The 20,539-nt window shown below is 39.5% G+C and overlaps 1 long non-coding RNA gene across 1 annotated transcript; it reads right to left on the reverse strand.

Annotated features, from left to right (window-relative positions):
• Positions 1-976: 976 nt before the first annotated feature.
• Positions 977-17,617, reverse strand: LOC117525702. The gene is made up of 3 exons (XR_004565124.1): positions 17,581-17,617; positions 3,984-3,990; positions 977-1,023 (listed from the first exon to the last, which is right to left on the reverse strand). It is a non-coding gene; the product is annotated as an uncharacterized LOC117525702 (long non-coding RNA).
• Positions 17,618-20,539: the final 2,922 nt, after the last annotated feature.

The raw sequence follows: 20,539 nt of genomic DNA on the forward strand, positions 1-20,539 counted from the left end.
ACCAACAAACAAACGTGCAGGTTAGGCAAAATGGTGACTCCATAATTAATGAATGTGCGTCGCCCAGCAGTAGACTGGAGGCCTGTCCAGAGCGTATGCAGTCTCTGACCCAGTGGACCGGTGGGATAGACTTCCAGCCCATGACCCTTAATTGGAGTATGCGGGTAGAGAAAGGGTATGGGACCATGGAATGACTGTCAAACAAGCGATTACTTCGGGAAAGTGAGTTGAGGAGTGTAACGGTGCACAGTGAGAGCATCAACTCTGTTTCTCTTTGCATGATCCTGCAAGCAGACCCGAAGTGCTGAGGACCTCAGCAGCTGGAGCGAAAGCCAAGGGGATGTTCACTTGCTGGTAGACTTCCATCTAGAACAGGGTGGGCACCTTGTTCCGGAAGGTCTGACTCCACCAGGTGGTTTTCACTGATTATATATCACTTTGAGCAGATGGAATCAGTTAATCAGTGAAATCACCTGGTGGAATCAGTGGCTGCAAAGAAACCTGCACTCAGAAATATTTACCCTAACTTTTAAGATTTATGTAATTTTATTACATGACAAATTCCCATTTACTGTTTTTTTTTTTTAGATAATTTTAATACAAACTCACCAAATAAACCTTACATGATGAATATTCGTTAATCCTATTTGAAATGCATAATCCTCAGCTTTATGCATTTAGTATTAATATGATTACGCTAAATCAATAATGACTATTTAAAATACATAAAGTATATTGTTTGAATTGCATAATAATTATGTTACCTATGCCATTTACTTCTTGTATAGGTAACATAATTATGCGATTCAGACAACATACTTTATGTATTCTAAATACGAAATACTGTCATTATTATTGATTTAGAGTAATTAGATTTATTAATACTAAATACATAAAGCTGAGGATTATGCATTTCAAATAAATAGGATTAATGAATATGCATCATGTAAGGTTATTTTGGTAGGTTTGTATTAAAATTATCTAAAAAAAAAAGTAAATGGGAATTCGTCATGTAATAAAATTCTATAACTCTTAAAAGGTAGGGTCAATACTTTCTGTGAGTGTGCACCCTCTTGACCTTTCTGGAACAAAGCTGCCCACCCTGATCAAGAACCCCTCGGCAGTCTGTAGGGCGTGGTGAACGCTGGAGTAAAGCACACCACCCACACATGCTCCAGATCTGAATTTAGTCCCCGGCATTAGATTTTTTTGATTGAGAAACTGAAAATATTTGAACGTTGCAACACTTTATTCCAATAGTGTTCTGTCTTGATGATACGTTAATGACCAGTGGTTGCCACAGTTACTTTGAAAAAAGTAACTTAGTTACTTTACTGATACTCAATGTAAAAGTAACCTAGTTAGATTACTAGTTACTTTTTTAGCTACTTTTCCCAGCTGCCGACAACAACCCTCTGCCACCTCAACATGACAATGATACCTGTTTTGCCAAAACTCACTTTATAGTCACTCTTTCTTGACTTCAATGAAAATAAATACTTGTTTTATAAAAAGTAAAATAAAGACATCTTTCTTGACCTCATATTTAACTGTTGACAGCACTGTAACAGTAAAACTTGCAATTTCGCCTACATTGTTTATAAAGGTAACTATTAAATTCTAACATTTTTCTAACATTTAAATTCTCTAAACATTTTACTTGTCGAAATTATTATTTTTTAAGCAATATTAGTTGTAGTAAAAAACGGCTTCAAAATTGCACCTTTAATCTAGGGGTGTTGTGGGGGAGGGGGCACATCCTTGCCCCACGCCCCCATTCCATCTATTCGCCCCTGCTTTGGCGTTTGAGCACAAAGAATGGATAACATTTATTTATGCAGAAAACATGACCAGATTACAGGTAAGAAAGTTTTATTGCGTTTTCACATCATGTGGTCCTCAGAAAGAGAGTTTAGGTGCATTTGAGTGGAAAATAGTGTTAGTTGTTGACGCGTCGCGGAGGATCAGCTGTTTTTAACGACCAGATACAGTGGCTCAGCTCAGAATTCTAAATAAAGGAGGAAAAAAGTATAAAAATGTCTTTGTAAAGTTCAGTGCAGGTGTGCTGATCACCGCGCTTTAAGAGGTGAGGACGAGTCGAGCAGCTGCAAAAAACCGCGGATTAAAAGCTCACAGCTCACTTAAAGTGGGCAGTTCAGTCGAACCCCGACCTCCTGCCCACAGACCAAGTTTAATGCTGTTATCGACCCACAATGAAAAATAATAGTAATGCACAGTGACATAGAGAAGTAACTTTAATCTGATTACTGATTTGGAAAGATTAACGTGTTAGATTACTCGTTACTAAAAAAAGTGGTCAGATTAGAGTAACGCGTTACTAAGTAACGCGTTACCGGCATCACTGTTAATGACTAATTCTGAAATACGAAACATGAAAATGTCACAACACCTTCATTAACCGCTTGGAAATCTTCATAGCATGAGTGATTCATTTGCCACACACACACACCGCTAAGTGTTTTATCGACCAGTACAACCCGTCTCTCAGGCACTTGTCTCATTTAAAGCAGAAACAAAAATTTAAGTCATCTATAAATTACAGATTAGACAGAGCTGCCTTAACTACTTGTAATTTATGTTGCACTGTTTTGAAAGCTTCACACTGAAAAATGCAGAAAGCAATAAAAGAAAGAATTTAAGCAAGAAGAAAGCCTTGCAACAGGGAAAATGACAGCAAGCGTGCAAATCCATCTTCTTTTGGAAGACTGAGTGCGCTTCATTTCATCCAGAAGGAGCCGTTCATCTCTGCTTCGACAGCCGTTTGGATGCACTACATTTAAAAAGCAAGGGCTCTAAATTGGCTAGTAATCGTGCCCAGTTTGTTGACCTCAGATGGTCTTTCCTGCACCGACAGTCATGACGCTACAAGTCAACAGCAGACAATGCCAGTTGCACTTTCTGCTTGACCACATTTTCCATCAACATACTGCCAAACTATGTGCAATTCTTAATGAAGTTCAGCTTTCTACAGATCTGTATTATGGTGTTTAAAAGTAAATAAATTTGGCAGTTTGACATACAAAATATTTAATCAAATGACAGCAAGTTGATGTTGCCAATTTATGGAACAGCATTTCAAACTAATGCACGGTGCATATTTGAACCACACCACAATTTGTGTTTAAAGTCAGGTTTTATCTTTTAAACATACAGATCAAGTGAAGCACAACAAACCTGTACTTCCACGTATGCATGCGATCATAAATGCTTCCACAAAAGTATTGCTAAATGGACACCATTCTAGGACCTACAGTAGTGTTCAGAATAATAGTGCTATGGAACTAAAAAGATTAATCCAGGTTTTGAGTATATTTCTTATTGTTACATGGGAAACAAGGTACCAGTAGATTCTCACAAATCCAACAAGACCAAGCATTCATGATATGCACACTCTTAAGGCTATGGAATTGGGCTATTAGTAAAAAAAAAAAAAAGTAGAAAAGGGGTGTTCACAATAGTAGTGTGGCATTCAGTCAATGAGTTTGTCAATTTTGTGGAACAAACAGGTGTGAATCAGGTGTCTCCTATTTAAGGATGAAGCCAGCACCTGTTGAACATGCTTTTCTCTTTGAAAGCTTGAGGAAAATGGGACGTTCAAGACATTGTTCAGAAGAACAGCGTAATTTGATTAAAAAGTTGAGTGGAGAGGGGAAAACTTACACAGGTGCAAAAAATTATAGGCTGTTCATCTACAATGATCTCCAATGCTTTAAAATTGACAAAAAAAAAAAAAAAAGACGTGGAAGAAAACGGAAAACCATCAAAATGGATAGAGGAATAACCAGAATGGCAAAGGCTCACCCATTGATCAGCTCCAGGATGATCAAAGACAGTCTGGAGTTATCTGTAAGTGCTGTGACAGTTAGAAGAAGCATGTGTGAAACTAATTTTTGCAAGAATCCCCTGCAAAGTCCCTCTGTTAAATAAAAGACGTGCAGAAGAGGTTACAATTGCCAAAGAACACATCAACTGGCCGAAAGAGAAATGGAGGAATATTTGTGGACTGATGAGAGTAAAATTGTTCTTTTTGGGTCCAAGGACCACAGACAGTTTGTGAGACAACCCCCAAACTCTGAATTCAAGCCACAGTTCACAGTGAAGACAGTGAAGCATGGTGGTGCAAGTGTCATGATATGGGCATGTTTCTCCTACTATGGTGTTGGGCCTATATATTGCATACCAGGTATCATGGATCAGTTTGGATATGTCAAAAATACTTGAAGAGGTCATGTTGCCTTATGCTGAAGAGGACATGCCCTTGAAATGGGTGTTTCAACAAGACAATGACCCCAAGCACACTAGTAACCAAGCAAAATCTTGGTTCCAAACCAACAAAATTAATGCCTCGCAGATGTGAAGAATCATGAAAAACTGTGGTTATACAACTAAATACTACAACCCCTGGCAAAAATTATGGAATCACCGGCCTTGGAGGATGTTCATTCAGTTTAATTTTGTAGAAAAAAAAAAAAAAAAAAGCAGATCACAGACATGACACAAAACTAAAGTCATTTCAAATGGCAACTTTCTGGCTTTAAGAAACACTGTAAGAAATCAGGAAAAAAAATTGTTGCAGTCAGTAACGGTTACTTTTTTAGACCAAGCAGAGGGAAAAAAAAAAATGGACTCACTCAATTCTGAGGAAAAAATTATGGAATCACCCTGTAAATTTTCATCCCCAAAACTAACACCTGCATCAAATCTGCTCGTTAGTCTGCATCTAAAAGGAGTGATCACACCTTGGAGAGCTGTTGCACCAAGTGGACTGATGAATCATAGCTCCAACACGAGAGATTTCAATTGAAACAAAGGAGAGGATTATCAAACTCTTAAAAGAGGGTAATCATCACAATGTTGCAAAAGATTTGGTTGTTCACAGTCAGCTGTGTCTATACTCTGGACCAAATACAAACAACATGGGAAGGTTGAAAGGCAAACATACTGGTAGACCAAGGAAGACATCAAAGCGTCAAGACAGAAAACTTAAAGCAATATGTCTCAAAAATCGAAAATGCACAACAAAACAAATGGGGAACGAATGGGAGGAAACTGGAGTCAACGTCTGTGACCGAACTGTAAGAAACCGCCTAAAGGAAATGGGATTGGCATACAGAAAAGCTAAACGAATACCATCATTAACACCTAAACAGAAAAAAACAAGGTTACAATGGGCTAAGGAAAAGCAATCGTGGACTGTGGATGACTGGATGAAAGTCATATTCAGTGATGAATCTCGAATCTGCATTGGGCAAGGTGATGATGCTGGAACTTTTGTTTGGTGCCGTTCCAATGAGATTTATAAAGATGACTGCCTGAAGAGAACATGTAAATTTCCACAGTCATTGATGATATGGGGATGCATGTCAGGTAAAGGCACTGGGGAGATGGCTGTCATTACATCATCAATAAATGCACACGTTTACGTTGATATTTTGGACACTTTTCTTATTCCATCAATTGAAAGGATGTTTGGGGATGATGAAATCATTTTCAAGATGATAATGCATCTTGCCATAGAGCAAAAACTGTGAAAACATTTCTTGCAAAAAGACACATAGGGTCAATGTCATGACCTGCAAATAGTCCAGATCTGAATCCAATTGAAAATCTTTGGTGGAAATTGAAGAAAATGGTCCATGACAAGGCTCCAACCTGCAAAGCTGATCTGGCAACAGCAATCAGAGAAAGTTGGAGCCAGATTGATGAGTACTGTTTGTTACTCATTAAGTCCATGCCTCAGAGACTGCAAGCTGTTATAAAAGCCAGAGGTGGTGCAACAAAATACTAGTGATGTGTTGGAGCGTTCTTTTGTTTTTCATGATTCCATATTTTTTCCCCTCTGCTTGGTCTGAAAAAGTAACCGTTACTGCCACAATTTTTTTTTTTACTGATTTCTTATAGTGTTTCTTAAAGCCAGAAAGTTGCCATTTGAAATGACTTTAGTTTTGTGTCATGTCAGTGATCTGCTTTTTTCTACAAAATTAAACAACTGATGAACATTCTCCGAGGCCGGTGATTCCATAATTTTTGCCAGGGGTTGTAGTTTAGTGATTCACAGGATTGCTAAAAAAGCAGTTTGAACATAATAGTTTTGAGTTTGTAGCGTCAACAGCAGATGCTACTATTATTGTGAACACCCCCTTTTCTACTTTTTTTTTTACTAATAGCCCAATTTCATAGCCTTAAGAGTGTGCATATCAAGAATGCTTGGTCTTGTTGGATTTGTGAGAATCTACTGGTACCTTGTTTCCCATGTAACAATAAGAAATATACTCAAAACCTAGATTAATCTTTTTAGTCACATAGCACTATTATTCTGAACACTATTGTAGCTGTACATACATCATTTAGGAGATAACAACTGTTCTAGACTGATATGATCCCAAGGAACAGCTTCTGATATGTGGTTCACTGCATGCATTCTTCCACTTTGGGTCCGGAGACTGTTTTGACATTTTCCCGCGACAACTCCACTGCACGGCACAACTGGATGCAGGACTCGAGTGTCAGTTTGTCCTCTCGTAGCAGCTGCTCCCTCATGGTAGCATTGTTGCTACCACACACACGATTCTGTCACAAATCAATGAGTCACATAGCATCCCAAAGTTGCATGTTTTCACCAACACTTAATTCGGTCAGAGTCTATGGTTTCACTAAGGCCTTAGTTTCTCGAAAAGAAACGGAAACGTTCCACAGTTTCATTCACATTAGGCATGCAGTGTTCATCAAATTTCTTAATGATATCTGCTATCTTCCATGCTGCTTTAGGCGTCTCACCCATCAGTGTCCAGTAGCTCTCTCCCGCTCTCACCCACGAGATAGCCGAACAGTTTGACCTTGGTGGTTTCATTGTCATCTCCCTCCGCAAGGTCCACATAAAGCAAAAACTCTTCTTTCCATACCTTCCAAGTCTTTGCGAGATTGCCTGAGTCCATGCAGAGATGCTGTGGAGGTTTCAATCCTTCCATGCTCGGGCGTCCGTATGCTAATAATCCACGCCGTGTGTTGATTAGCTGACTAGCAGCTGTATCCTCCTTCCCGCGGAGAAACGAGCAAACTAAAAAACTAAGCTTACAAAACATAAAGCTGGTCAAAATCCGTGACCGCTGCCACCATGTTATTTTCTGCCTCTTATTAACTAAAACGGACTACAGAATATATCTTTCTAGCCCAATGGGGCAATAGTTTTATTTAACTCATAACTGGAGCTATAAGACGCATGACTTCTCTGGCTCAGTCACTGGTGCAACACACAAAACAGTCTGTGTGGACAACAATTACCATTGATACAAAGTAATTGACAAGGTAATACCAAAAAGTAATGTTTTTCACAAAATGTCCCCATCATAAAAAAAAAAAAAATTGTAAAATCTTTAATTGGTCATCTTAATTGAATTCCTTGACCCCAAAAACCTACATTTAGACACCAAGATCACACAATTAGCTATAAGTGGATATGATAAATCTTTGTTTTTGTGTTGGCCATGTTGGCTTTTGGTAAAAATTTTCACAAAAATCCTACCATCATGAATTGCTGCCATCCTACATTTAAAAAAGGGGCACTCTCGCCTCTTGGAAGGGGTGAGGCCAACACTTTAAAAATGTGACCCACACAACATGTTTAGTGTTGTGTGGGCCGCTGAAGAGGAGGTACTGCTGGCCCCCACCACAAGATGGCGCCCTGCTTGAAGTGCGGGCTTCAAGCACGAGAGGGCGTTGGAGCGACCAGGAGTGACAGCTGTCACTCATCATCCGTACCAGCTGTCACTCATCCACTACTCATCACCACCACCATAAAGACCGGACTGCAACTCCACCTCCCCGCCGAGAAATCAACTACCAATCAGGTAATTTTCTCTGCTGACTCCAACGTCGAATAATAACCTGAACTTCTTTTGCAGCCGTTTTACTAGTGTTTACCTTATCTGTGGGATTGGCGTTTGGTGTGACAGCGACGGCTTCGCCTCACACCCCAGACCAGCTAAGTGGTTAATCAGGAGCTGCACGAGTGTGTGATTGGAGGTGGAGGTGCCCTCCTTACTGCATACAGACTGTGGGATTACTGAGTGTGCGTCCTCACACTCATCTGGACTGTCTTTGTTCTCTGCCAGCAGTACCGGGTCTGACTGCTGAAGACAGCGGCCACCTGGGGCGCAGGGCTTGGCGGCTCCGGTGTTCTTCAGCTCCGTTGGTGGTGGAAGCTGTGTGGATCCGGCTTCTCTCTCGCCAGGCGTCTTCTATCGTCGAGCCTGCCCACACGTCACCTGGTGTATGATTGACAGTCACTATATTGTTGTTGTCTGTACATCGTTGTGCGATTCACAACATTAAATTGTTACTTTTTGGCTTATCCATTGTCCGTTCATTAACGCCCCCTGTTGTGGGTCCGTGTCACGTCACTTTCACAACATTTAGGCAGCAATTAAGCAGCAGAGGAATGCAATTCTTTAATTACAGGTGCAACAGGATTAAGACCTCAGTACAGAATCGGTTATCTTGAGAACCAGATGATGTGTGGAGCTACGTGGACTCTCGATTCTTTGTGTAATGACAGCCAGGTACAGCTGTGCTGCTAATACATTGTCCTTCAGTGCGTGACACTTTCCCCTTACTAATGAGTCGTTAACGGCAGTGAAGGAACAGCAGTTAAACAAAGGGCCCTTGTGGATTTGGTTAGAGCGTGTCATGACCAAGAGAGAGGCAATACGTCACACTGACAGGAGGAAGAATGATGAGGTTTCGAGGCCATTCCAATGCAAGGCGAGTATGTCACTGCATGTTCCCGTTGCACCGGCTGGTCCTTGTGGGAGCGCCAACTGCACATCAGGCAGCAAACTCAAATCAAAGTTCCATCCACTGGGAATCCTAATATGCTTTACGTCATTTTATTACTGTATGATGAGCACATATATAGTTCATTTTTAGTGAAACGGACTGAAAAAGCAGACGTAGTCATCATAGTTGCATGTCAAATGTTTGACAAGAATATTGCGCGAGATAATAGACCCCATAATTGAAATGCTACTGCAACATACCTGTATGCTCGTATCTGACTTGTACGAAAACTGTATTCAAATCATTACTCAGAAGAACAATTGGCTGTCAAAATCACAGAAGCAGGGTTTGTGGTTAGCAGCATTCACAAACAGAAGGCAGCAATCTCCAGCGGGATTCTAGTGTGTGATCAACACAAACTGTCAGTCATCGTCGATGTGAGCCAAAAGCTCCAGGGACATTGTTAGTTTCCCATTACGACGAATACTCTAATTCAGTACCAACAACTCATCTCATAAGAGCCGAGACATATGGAGAACAAATGGGAATGGCTACCTTAGGAAGACTGCAGATGGTTGAGACAGATGTGAAAAGTCAGCTGTCATTTCATCACTGAGAAATTTATGTAACTTCAGTTTAAGAGGGGAATATATTATATATCCGTCTCTCATTCCAGCTTTAAAAAAAGAAAACACGTGATGCCCAAACTCAGTCTTCCACTTACTGCAGAAAAAGTGAATGCACAGAATTAAAAAAAATATTTTTTTAATAAATACTGTATTCACATATAGCAGTAGTAAGCCCTATGTATGACATAAGGTATATTAGGACTAAAAGAAAATAATTTAGAAGAAATATTGATGGTTTAAAGCATTAGAGCCCTTATACCCACACATAAAATTGGCCAAGCAAGTTTTGGGCACCACTTACAATCCAGTCTTTCTATGCCATGACCTACACAAAAACAACCTTCTCAGAATGGTAGATACAGTAGGGGTCAAACAAGAATTACACAGAGGTCATTTTATAAACTGTACTACTTTGGACCGGCGAACAGGTAGCTCTGTGGGAGAGGTGTTGGACTTCCAATAAATATGTAGGTTTGGGTTCAGTTTCCCCATGTGTGCTTAGAAAAGTCACTTCAGAGTCTTCCCAATCCATCAAGTTGCCCATGGGTACTGGCCATGGCTGGGAAAGTAACCTGCAATTTATTTTATTTTTTATTTATATAGCGCCAAATCACAACAAACAGTTGCCCCAAGGCGCCTTATATTGTAAGGCAAGGCCATACAATAATTACGGAAAAACCCCAATGGTCAAAACAACCCCCTGTGAGCAAGCACTTGGCAACAGTGGGAAGGAAAAACTCCCTTTTAACAGGAAGAAACCTCCAGCAGAACCAGGCTCAGGGAGGGGCAGTCTTCTGCTGGGACTGGTTGGGGCTGAGGGACAGAACCAGGAAAAAGACATGCTGTGGAGGGGAGCAGAGATCAATCACTAATGATTAAATGCAGAGTGGTGCATACAGAGCAAAAAGAAAAGAAACACTCAGTGCATCATGGGAACCCCCCAGCAGTCTAAGTCTATAGCAGCATAACTAAGGGATGGTTCAGGGTCACCTGATCCAGCCCTAACTATAAGCTTTAGCAAAAAGGAAAGTTTTAAGCCTAATCTTAAAAGTAGAGAGGGTGTCTGTCTCCCTGATCTGAATTGGAAGCTGGTTCCACAGGAGAGGAGCCTGAAAGCTGAAGGCTCTGCCTCCCATTCTACTCTTACAAACCCTAGGAACTACAAGTAAGCCTGCAGTCTGAGAGCGAAGCGCTCTATTGGGGTGATATGGTACTATGAGATCCCTAAGATAAGATGGGACCTGATTATTCAAAACCTTATAAGTAAGAAGAAGAATTTTAAATTCTATTCTAGAATTAACAGGAAGCCAATGAAGAGATGCCAATATGGGTGAGATATGCTCTCTCCTAGTCCCTGCCAGCACTCTAGCTGCAGCATTTTGAATTAACTGAAGGCTTTTCAGGGAACTTTTAGGACAACCTGATAATAATGAATTACAATAGTCCAGCCTAGAGGAAATAAATGCATGAATTAGTTTTTCAGCATCACTCTGAGACAAGACCTAATTTTAGAGATACTGCGCAAATGCAAAAAAGCAGTCCTACATATTTGTTTAATATGCGCATTGAGTGATATATCCCGATCAAAAATGACTCCAAGATTTCTCAGTATTACTAGAGGTCAGGGTAATGCCATCCAGAGTAAGGATCTGGTTAGACACCATGTTTCTAAGATTTGTGGGGCCAAGTACAATAACTTCAGTTTTATCTGAGTTTAAAAGCAGGAAATTAGAGGTCATCCATGTCTTTATGTCTGTAAGACAATCCTGCAGTTTAGCTAATTGGTGTGTGTCCTCTGGCTTCATGGATAGATAAAGCTGGGTATCATCTGCGTAACAATAAAAATTTAAGCAATGCCGTCTAATAATACTGCCTAAGGGAAACATGTATAAAATGAATAAAATTGGTCCTAGCACAGAACCTTGTGGAACTCCATAATTAACCTTAGTCTGTGAAGAAGATTCCCCATTTACATGAACAAATTGTAATCTATTAGATAAATATGATTCAAACCACCGCAGCGCAGTGCCTTTAATACCTATGGCATGCTCTAATCTCTAATAAAATTTTATGGTCAACAGTATCAAAAGCAGCACAAGGGTCTAACAGAACAAGCACAGAGATGAGTCCACTGTCTGAGGCTATAAGAAGATCATTTGTAACCTTCACTAATGCTGTTTCTGTACTATGATGAATTCTAAAACCTGACTGAAACTCTTCAAATAGACCATTCCTCTGCAGATGATCAGTTAGCTGTTTTACAACTACCCTTTCAAGAATTTTTGAGAGAAAAGGAAGGCTGGAGATTGGCCTATAATTAGCTAAGATAGCTGGGTCAAGTGATGGCTTTTTAAGTAATGGTTTAATTAGTGCCACCTTAAAAGCCTGTGGTACATAGCCAACTAATAAAGATAGACTGATCATATTTAAGATCGAAGCATTAAATAATGGTAGGGCTTCCTTGAGCAGCCTGGTAGGAATGGGGTCTAATAGACATGTTGATTTGGAGGAAGTAACTAATGAAAATAAGAGAAAGAGTCTAACCAAATACCGGCATCACTGAAAGCAGCCAAAGATAACGATACGTCTTTGGGATGATTATGAGTAATTTTTTCTCTAATAGTTAAAATTTTATTAGCAAAGAAAGTCATGAAGTCATTACTAGTTAAAGTTAAAGGAATACTCGGCTCAATAGAGCTCTGACTCTTTGTCAGCCTGGCTACAGTGCAGAAAAGAAACCTGGGGTTGTTCTTATTTTCTTCAATTAGTGATGAGTAGTAAGATGTCCTAGCTTTACGGAGGGCTTTTTTATAGAGCAACAGACTCTTTTTCCAGGCTAAGTGAAGATCTTCTAAATTAGTGAGACGCCATTTATCTCCAACTTACGGGTTATCTGCTTTAAGCTGTGAGTTTGTGAGTTATACCACGGAGTCAGGCACTTCTGATTTAAAGCTCTCTTTTTCAGAGGAGCTACAGCATCCAAAGTTGTCTTCAGTGAGGATGTAAAACTATTGACGAGATACTCCATCTCACTTACAGAGTTTAGGTAGCTATTCTGCACTGTGTTGGTATATGGCATTAGAGAACATAAAGAAGGAATCATATCCTTAAACCTAGTTACAGCGCTTTCTGAAAGACTTCTAGTGTAATGAAACTTATTCCCCACTGCTGGGTAGTCCATCAGAGTAAATGTAAATGTTATTAAGAAATGATCAGACAGAAGGGAGTTTTCAGGGAATACTGTTAAGTCTTCAATTTCCATACCATAAGTCAGAACAAGATCTAAGATATGATTAAAGTGGTGGGTGGACTCATTTACATTTTGAGCAAAGCCAATTGAGTCTAATAATAGATTAAATGCAGTGCTGAGGCTGTCATTCTCAGCATCTGTGTGGATGTTAAAATCGCCCACTATAATTATCTTATCTGAGCTAAGCACTAAGTCAGACAAAAGGTCTGAAAATTCACAGAGAAACTCACAGTAACGACCAGGTGGACGATAGATAATAACAAATAAAACTGGTTTTTGGGACTTCCAATTTGGATGGACAAGACTAAGAGTCAAGCTTTCAAATGAATTAAAGCTCTGTCTGGGTTTTTGATTAATTAATAAGCTGGAATGGAAGATTGCTGCTAAACCTCCGCCTCGGCCCGTGCTACGAGCGTTCTGGCAGTTAGTGTGACTCGGGGGTGTTGACTCATTTAAACTAACATATTCATCCTGCTGTAACCAGGTTTCTGTAAGGCAGAATAAATCAATATGTTGATCAATTATTATATCATTTACTAACAGGGACTTAGAAGAGAGAGACCTAATGTTTAATAGACCACATTTAACTGTTTTAGTCTGTGGTGCAATTGAAGGTGCTATATGATTTTTTCTTTTTGAATTTTTATGCTTAAATACATTTTTGCTGGTTATTGGTGGTCTGGGAGCAGGCACCGTCTCTACGGGGATGGGGTAATGAGGGGATGGCAGGGGGAGAGAAGCTGCAGAGAGGTGTGTAAGACTACAACTCTGCTTCCTGGTCCCAACCCTGGATAGTCACAGTTTGGAGGATTTAAGAAAATTGGCCAGATTTCTAGAAATGAGAGCTGCTCCATCCAAAGTGGGATGGATGCCATCTCTCCTAACAACACCAGGTTTTCCTCAGAAGCTTTGCCAATTATCTATGAAGCCCACCTCATTTTTTGGACACCACTCAGACAGCCAGCAATTCAAGGAGAACATGCGGCTAAACATGTCACTCCCGGTCCGATTGGGGAGGGGCCCAGAGAAAACTACAGAGTCCAACATTGTTTTTGCAAAGTTACACACCGATTCAATGTTAATTTTAGTGACCTCCGATTGGCGTAACCGGGTGTCATTACTGCTGACGTGAATTACAATCTTACCAAATTTACGCTTAGCCTTAGCCAGCAGTTTCAAATTTCCTTCAATGTCACCTGCTCTGGCCCCCGGAAGACAATTGACTATGGTTGCTGGTGTCGCTAACTTCACATTTCTCAAAACAGAGTCGCCAATAACCAGAGTTTGATTCTCGGCGGGTGTGTCGTCGAGTGGGGAAAAACGGTTAGAAATGTCAACGGGTTGGCGGTGTACATGGGGCTTCTGTTTAGGGCTACGCTTCCTCCTCACAGTCACCCAGTCGGCCTGCTTTCCCGGCTGCTCGGGATCTGCCAGAGGGAAACTAACGGCGGCTAAGCTACCTTGGTCCGCACCGACTACAGGGGCCTGGCTAGCTGTAGAATTTTCCACGGTGCGGAGCCGAGTCTCCAATTCGCCCAGCCTGGCCTCCAAAGCTACGAATAAGCTACACTTATTACAAGTACCATTACTACTAAAGGAGGCCGAGGAATAACTAAACATTTCACACCCAGAGCAGAAAAGTGCGGGAGAGACAGGAGAAGCCGCCATGCTAAATCGGCTAAGAGCTAGTAGCTGCGCTAAGCTAGCGGATTCCTAAAAACACACAAAGTGAATAATGTGTAAATAATTTAGAGGTGATTCAGCAGAGGGAGTGCTTTAGTTAAGGCACGTGAAGATTACACTGTGAAACAAATCGTTATCTAGATCAATCTAACTGCGCAGATTAAACATCTAACAGATACAGCAAAACACCGCTGTGCTCCGGAACAGGAAGTGATACAATACCGCAGTGAGAGCCAACCACCAGTAGAGGCCGAAATGAAAAATGAAAAAATATGGAGTACTGTTCCATTCAAAGGGATGTCAGATTCATCTGCTTCACACTAATGTATCTGAGTATAATAAGTGGCTTGAAGAGCCTCAGGGCCTGTATAGGACTTACTAATAACAGCTGTTATTAACATAACACGCTGTGCGTGTCGATCCCCATCAGAATGGTAACATTTTCAATCTACATAGGCTGAAGGACAAGAGCAAAATGTTAGCCGGTTTCAGAGAAGCGCTGTACGCCATCAGCACCATCACAACACAAAGATCTTAATGTTGAACAAGTCGTGACTAAAGAAAGACAAGATTTGATAGAAAAAAAATGACATCAAAATGAGAGGAAACACCAAAGTATGGCCAGTCAAGAGTCCAAATATTGTAATTCATTCCAAGATGCATCATCTCTAGAGTTATTCACACCTGTATTGGGTCCACTGGAGACCGGTACCATGGATTACTGTTAAACACTATTGTCTTACAGCAAGAAGTTCCCAGGTTCATATCTGACTTGGTCCTTTCTGCAGAGGTGTCAAGTAACGAAGTACAAATACTTCGTTACTGTACTTAAGTACACTTTTTAGGCATCTATACTTTACTCCTTTACTTATTTTTCTGCCTACTTCTGACTTCTACTCATTACATTTTCACACAAGTATCTGTACTTTCTATTCCTTACATTTTTAAAACAAACAGCCTCGTTACTCTTGGCTTCAGTTTAATGTTTATATATATATATATATATATATATATATATATATTTCACGTCATGTGCGCCTGTAATCACCTTTTCTGCAGCACGGCTTTGCTGTGAACCAATCCAAGCAGTGGTTCGCAGATTGAAGCAATGCTTCGACCTATTGCTTCGTTTATTCTTTCTTTCTTTCGCTTAAATTTCCCCCGCTAAAACCCTAAAGAGCATACTTCTGTGAGTATTATTTACCTTTTCTATGTTAAACCGACCTGTTATGGACTTCTGAAACAGTTGATAGATGTATTTTATAACTTAAAAACGGAAGCGACGCTAACGCGTTAGCATGTCTATGGGATTTTCAATGTTAAAAGTTAGCATTAAGCAGCTCTCGTCACGTTCGGGTGCATTTGTTTTCAAATTGTAATATTTATTAAATTTATTTTATTTATATATTAATAATCTAATGATTATTATATACAATTTTAGAGAAAGAGGCAAAAAGAACCTGAATAGAAACACAACAGAAAATATAAAAGCAGCTAACAATGAACATACATAAATAAATACATACATACATACATACATGAATGTTTCCTGTGAACACCTAGTGACTCTTACACCTCCACTTCATCCCTGTCTTATTTAATGACAATTTGTTTCGGTCAAACCATATTTTCAATGTGTTAATTTCTTCAGTGATTTCCTCCAGAACTATCTGCCAAACTAGAAAACTGCTGCATCCTTGTAAGAGCAGAATACTACTGGAATGAATTTGAATAACTTTTTTTTTTTTTCCTTCACTAAATGGATGCTGCACTCACTGCAGTTTATTGTCTGGAATAGTCCCAGATTGCATTTCAGAGCTTCTAGAATTGAAACATTTTTGTGTAGGTGGTGTTGGGGGTAATTTTAGGTCTTGGGCCACATGTAGAACGAATCAGTTTTTAAATTAAGCTTTCAGTTCATATAGTGGCATCTACCTTTTTTTTTTAAAGGTTACTTTATACTTTAAGTAGGTTTTGGAGCACATACTTTTTAACTTTTACTTGAGTAAAGAGGTCAAGTTGATACTTCAACTTTTACCAGAGTGTTTTTAAACTGCAGTATCTATACTTCTACTTAAGTAACAAATGTGTGTATTTTTGACACCATTGCCTGTCTGTCATTAGTTTGCGTGGGTTCCCGCTAGGTGTTAGGCCTCCTCTCACTTCACACACACACACAAAAAAACAAACAAACCAACAAACAAACGTGCAGGTTAGGCAAAATGGTGACTCCATAATTAACTGAATGTGCGTCGCCCAGCAGTAGACTGGAGGCCTGTCCAGAGCGTATGCAGTCTCTGACCCAGTGACCGGTGGGATAGACTCCAGCCCCATGACCCTTAATTGGAGTATGCGGGTAGAGAAAGTGGATGGGACCATTGGAATGACTGTCAAACAAGCGATTACTTCGGGAAAGTGAGTTGAGGAGTGTAACGGTGCACAGTGAGAGCATCAACTATGTTTCTCTTTGCATGATCCTGCAAGCAGACCCCGAAGTGCTGAGGACCTCAGCAGCTGGAGAAAGCCAAGGGGATGTTCACTTGATGGTAGACTTCCATCTAGAACAGGGGTGGGCAACTTGTTCCGGAAAGGTCTGACTCCACCAGGTGATTTCACTGATTAATATCACTTTGAGCAGATGGAATCAGTTAATCAGTGAAATCACCTGGTGGAATCAGTGGCTGCAAAGAAAACCTGCACTCAGAAATATTTACCCTAACTTTTAAGATTTATGTAATTTTATTACATGACAAATTCCCATTTACTGTTTTTTTTTTAGATAATTTTAATACAAACCTACCAAATAAACCTTACATGATGAATATTCATTAATCCTATTTGAAATGCATAATCCTCAGCTTTATGCATTTAGTATTAATATGATTACGCTAAATCAATAATGACTATTTAAAATACATAAAGTATATTGTTTGAATTGCATAATAATTATGTTACCTATGCCATTTATCTTGTATAGGTAACATAATTATGCGATTCAGACAACATACTTTATGTATTCTAAATACGAAATACTGTCATTATTATTGATTTAGAGTAATTAGATTTTATTAATACTAAATACATAAAGCTGAGGATTATGCATTTCAAATAAATAGGATTAATGAATATGCATCATGTAAGGTTTATTTGGTAGGTTTGTATTAAAATTATCTAAAAAAAAAAAAGTAAATGGGAATTAGTCATGTAATAAAATTCTATAACTCTTAAAAGTTAGGGTAAATATTTCTGTGAGTGTGCACCCTCTTGGACCTTTCTGGAACAAAGCTGCCCACCCCTGATCAAGAACCCTCGGCAGTTCTGTAGGCGTGGTGAACGCTGGAGTAAAGCACACCACCAACACATGCTCCCAGATCTGAATTTAGTCCCCGGCATAGATTTTTTTGATTGAGAAACTGAAAATATTTTGAACGTTGCACACTTTATTCCAATAGTGTTCTGTCTTGATGATACGTTAATGACCAGTGTTGCCACAGTTACTTTGAAAAAGTAACTTAGTTACTTTACTGATTACTCAATTGTAAAAGTAACTAAGTTAGATTACTAGTTACTTTTTTAGCTACTTTTCCCAGCTGCCGACAACAACCCTCTGCCACCTCAACATGACAATGATACCTGTTTTGCCAAAACTCACTTTATAGTCACTCTTTCTTGACTTCAATGAAAATAAATACTTGTTTTATAAAAAGTAAAATAAAGACATCTTTCTTGACCTCATATTTAACTGTTGACAGCACTGTAACAGTAAAACTTGCAATTTCAAGCCTACATTGTTTATAAAGGTAACTATTAAATTCTAACATTTTTCTAACATTTAAATTCTCTCTAAACATTTTACTTGTCGAAATTATTATTATTTTAAGCAATATTAGTTGTAGTAAAAAACGGCTTCAAAATTGCACCTTTAATCTAGGGGTGTTGTGGGGGAGGGGGCACATCCTTGCCCCACGCCCCCATTCCATCTGGATTCGCCCCTGCTTTGGCGTTTGAGCACAAAGAATGGATAACATTTATTTATGCAGAAAACATGACCAGATTTACAGGTAAGAAAGTTTTATTGCGTTTTCACATCATGTGGTCCTCAGAAAGAGAGTTTAGGTGCATTTGAGTGGAAAATAGTGTTAGTTGTTGACGCGTCGCGGAGGATCAGCTGTTTTTAACGACCAGATACAGTGGCTCAGCTCAGAATTCTAAATAAAGGAGGAAAAAAAGTATAAAAATGTCTTTGTAAAGTTCAGTGCAGGTGTGCTGATCACCGCGCTTTAAGAGGTGAGGACGAGTCGAGCAGCTGCAAAAAACCGCGGATTAAAAGCTCACAGCTCACTTAAAGTGGGCAGTTCAGTCGAACCCCGACCTCCTGCCCACAGACCAAGTTTAATGCTGTTATCGACCCACAATGAAAAATAATAGTAATGCACAGTGACATAGAGAAGTAACTTTAATCTGATTACTGATTTGGAAAGATTAACGTGTTAGATTACTCGTTGCTAAAAAAAGTGGTCAGATTAGAGTAACGCGTTACCGGCATCACTGTTAATGACTAATTCTGAAATACGAAACATGAAAATGTCACAACACCTTCATTAACCGCTTGGAAATCTTCATAGCATGAGTGATTCATTTGCCACACACACACACACCGCTAAGTGTTTTATCGACCAGTACAACCCATCTCTCAGGCACTTGTCTCATTTAAAGCAGAAACAAAAATTTAAGTCATCTATAAATTACAGATTAGACAGAGCTGCCTTAACTACTTGTAATTTATGTTGCACTGTTTTGAAAGCTTCACACTGAAAAATGCAGAAAGCAATAAAAGAAAGAATTTAAGCAAGAAGAAAGCCTTGCAACAGGGAAAATGACAGCAAGCGTGCAAATCCATCTTCTTTTGGAAGACTGAGTGCGCTTCATTTCGTCCAGAAGGAGCCGTTCATCTCTGCTTCGACAGCCGTTTGGATGCACTACATTTAAAAAGCAAGGGCTCTAAATTGGCTAGTAATCGTGCCCAGTTTGTTGACCTCAGATGGTCTTTCCTGCACCGACAGTCATGACGCTACAAGTCAACAGCAGACAATGCCAGTTGCACTTTCTGCTTGACCACATTTTCCATCAACATACTGCCAAACTATGTGCAATTCTTAATGAATGTTCAGCTTTCTACAGATCTGTATTATGGTGTTTAAAAAGTAAATAAATTTGGCAGTTTGACATACAAAATATTTAATCAAATGACAGCAAGTTGATGTTGCCAATTTATGGAACAGCATTTCAAACTAATGCACGGTGCATATTTGAACCACACCACAATTTGTGTTTAAAGTCAGGTTTTATCTTTTAAACATACAGATCAAGTGAAGCACAACAAACCTGTACTTCCACGTATGCATGCGATCATAAATGCTTCCACAAAAGTATTGCTAAATGGACACCATTCTAGGACCTACAGTAGTGTTCAGAATAATAGTGCTATGGAACTAAAAAGATTAATCCAGGTTTTGAGTATATTTCTTATTGTTACATGGGAAACAAGGTACCAGTAGATTCAGTAGATTCTCACAAATCCAACAAGACCAAGCATTCATGATATGCACACTCTTAAGGCTATGGAATTGGGCTATTAGTAAAACAAAAAAAAAGTAGAAAAGGGGTGTTCACAATAGTAGTGTGGCATTCAGTCAATGAGTTTGTCAATTTTGTGGAACAAACAGGTGTGAATCAGGTGTCTCCTATTTAAGGATGAAGCCAGCACCTGTTGAACATGCTTTTCTCTTTGAAAGCTTGAGGAAAATGGGACGTTCAAGACATTGTTCAGAAGAACAGCGTAATTTGATTAAAAAGTTGAGTGGAGAGGGGAAAACTTATACACAGGTGCAAAAAATTATAGGCTGTTCATCTACAATGATCTCCAATGCTTTAAAATTGACAAAAAAAAAAAAAAAAGACGCGTGGAAGAAAACGGAAAACCATCAAAATGGATAGAGGAATAACCAGAATGGCAAAGGCTCACCCATTGATCAGCTCCAGGATGATCAAAGACAGTCTGGAGTTATCTGTAAGTGCTGTGACAGTTAGAAGAAGCATGTGTGAAACTAATTTATTTGCAAGAATCCCCTGCAAAGTCCCTCTGTTAAATAAAAGACGTGCAGAAGAGGTTACAATTTGC

Source organism: Thalassophryne amazonica, chromosome 15, assembly GCF_902500255.1.
Source record: "Thalassophryne amazonica chromosome 15, fThaAma1.1, whole genome shotgun sequence".
Lineage (NCBI taxonomy): Eukaryota > Metazoa > Chordata > Actinopteri > Batrachoidiformes > Batrachoididae > Thalassophryne > Thalassophryne amazonica.